Genomic DNA, 2,659 nt, shown 5'->3' with positions numbered 1-2,659 from the left:
GTGGTTTGTTATAGATGTTTGGCATGTTAACCAGTGTCTGCTAAACTCTTGATCTGTGTCATGTCACCACACTGAAACTCCAGCTCTTGAAAATGTGCATGTTTTAACACCTGTGATTCAGCAGCTTCCTGCATAACGTTTCTTTCTCTTCCCCAAACCCTCTTGCCTTCCCCAAGAAATTAAAATATCACTTGTTAAAACCCCGGTAAGTATATTCTGCTGACAGTTTTATTTCTGGAGTTTTGGGGTGTTTTCATCACAGCTGAAATTCAAGCCACATCCCCATTCACATGGATAAAATTGGCTGTGGCCAGTTCTTCCAGCCTGAGCCTCCACCAGTGAGGATTTGGGGCTTGAAAGGGTTTTGGATGCAGGAGGCTGAGTCTGGATGAAGTTATACTGTAGTTAAGCAGACACAAGTGGTCTGTTGTGTGGAAGTCAAGCCTTGATAACTCGTGTTCCCAGCTGTGACTTTCTGTTGCATCCCCCTAACAGAGAGGGTGCAATCCCTTAATAAAACTCTAGCCTTCTCCTGCTGCAATGGCAGCAGTTTCTCTGGGGCCTTTGTGGAGTGGTGAAGTGCTAACAAGCAGCTACTGGTACAGATTTTATTTAAATAGCATGTCCAGATTATAAAATCTTGCCATGCAGGGACTCATTCTTGCTCTTGTGCAGAGATAAGTTCCTGCTCTGTACATGACACTCATTAGTATGCAAGGTTTTGTTTGGGTTTGTATGAAATGGATTAAATGTCGGGCAGTGACATACGCTGCAGCTGAAAGAAAGCACAAGTTCTAAGTCACAAGGATGGGCTTGGAGCCCCACTTATGGTGGCATTTGTCACTCATCTGTCACCAGAGGCTGCTGAGTCCCTCGGCCAGGCCTTGGCTGCAGCGCAGTCACTTCCTTCTCTCTGAGGGTAACAGTTAACTGTTTTGAAGGTCTCCATCTCCCCCAAGTATTTTAAGTTCCCTTAGAATGTGCAGTTGAAATGAATACATCAAAATACTAAATTTAATTTTTATAGTAGCCTTTTCTTAGCTAATACCTGCATCTTAAACAGCTCTGCACCTTGTCTTCAGCCTGCCCTGTTTCACTGCAGGAGGGTGGTACATCGTGTTTAGTGTTTTGAATGTAAAGCACTCCCAGGTGTAAAGTGGTTGTGGCACAGTCCAACTTCAGAGCCTAGAAATCCCTGGCTCTGGTAGCAGCTCTTAGTACCTAAAGCAGGTACTTCAAAGCCCTGGTCACCTCTGTGTAAATCTCACTTGTACCTTTGCACCAGGATGCTTTTATACATCAGAAAAATAAGTCAAACCCACTCTGCTTCTGCAAAGTGTCTTCTGTCTCCACACAGAGGTCAGAGAGAAAACATCCCTTACCCTAATTCCTGAGGAAAAGGTTTCAGAAGAACTTGATCTTGAGGACAGATGCCAGACACACATATTGGTGCTATGGGCTGCTTATTATTGGAAATAACTGTATCTGCACTGTGAAGGAGTAAGGAAGTGTTGGGCTCTGCAGTTTACCTGCCAGCTTCCAGCAGGAGTAACCCTGGAGGGTGCTCTGTGCTGTGGAAATGAGTAGAAAGAAAAGCCTCTGTTAAAGATGAGAAAAATCACATCCTGCTGGATTTGTAGAGTTGGAAGTTGTTGTGAAAGTGAGAGTAGGAAGAGCATAGTACTGATCTTTTTAATGATGATCCTTACAGGGGTATTTTTGCAGTAAATGTGTGACAGGCCCTGGGAACAAGCTGGTGACCAATAAAATCAGTATAAACACATTATTCAAGGGAGAATCACTCCCCAGAAAATCCTGTAGGGTTAGTTGTCCCTTACTAAAATTTAGGATGAAGGAAATAAAGGGCTGAGCAGAGGAATGCTAATGAGATTATTATCCTCGAATAGCCCTGTCCTGATTCCCAAGCAGCCTAAAGGGGTGGGTTTGATGGCAGAGGAGCCCTTCGAAGAGTTTAGCTGAGCTCACTGACTAGGGCTGAGCCTAAAAAGCTGCTCATGTCTGGTAACCCCTTAACCACTAACAAATTCCAGGGACTCTGGTGCCTGTCCACTGATTCCTGTCACAAACACACACTTTGGGGCTTTGCAATTGCACCTCGAGGTGTTTTTGTGCCACAAAACACCTCGTTTCCCATGTTACAGCTGGGGCAGGTGTCCTGAGGGGGTTGGTGACTCCAGATTTTATTCCCTGCTAACTTCGATGGCTCAAAGGGCCTTTGATTCCCTTGGTGTGTGGTTTCTTTGCCTCACGGAGGTTGTGAAGCCCAGCCTGGAAGCGACCGAGGCTCACAGAGCACCGTGGGCAGGGTGGGGAACGAGTCATCCCCACCTTGTCCTGAGGAAAGGAGAGACTAAAAATTGCTTTTTCAGCACGTTTGGTAAATGGGGTTGAAGCCTGGGGGGTGTTCGGAGACCCCCTTTTTATGGGCACGAGGCGTGTTCGGGAACCCTTCAATGGGCAACGGAGGGGGCTCGAGGATCCTTTCGTGAGCACCGGCGGTGCGGGGGACCCCCTTCAGAAGCACTGAGGGGTGTGTGGGTACCGCTCTCTGAGCACCGAGGGATGTTGTGGAATCCCCCCAACTGCCGGCGCCACAAGATGGCGGCCGCCCCGCCGGACTGCTGTTCCCGGCGTGCCC

The sequence above is a fragment of the Manacus vitellinus genome, unplaced genomic scaffold, assembly GCF_001715985.3.
Source record: "Manacus vitellinus isolate BGI_N305 unplaced genomic scaffold, ASM171598v3 scaffold_25_pilon, whole genome shotgun sequence".
Taxonomy (NCBI): domain Eukaryota; kingdom Metazoa; phylum Chordata; class Aves; order Passeriformes; family Pipridae; genus Manacus; species Manacus vitellinus.
The sequence above is the reverse complement of the archived record's forward strand: the minus strand, read 5'-3'. Positions refer to the sequence as shown.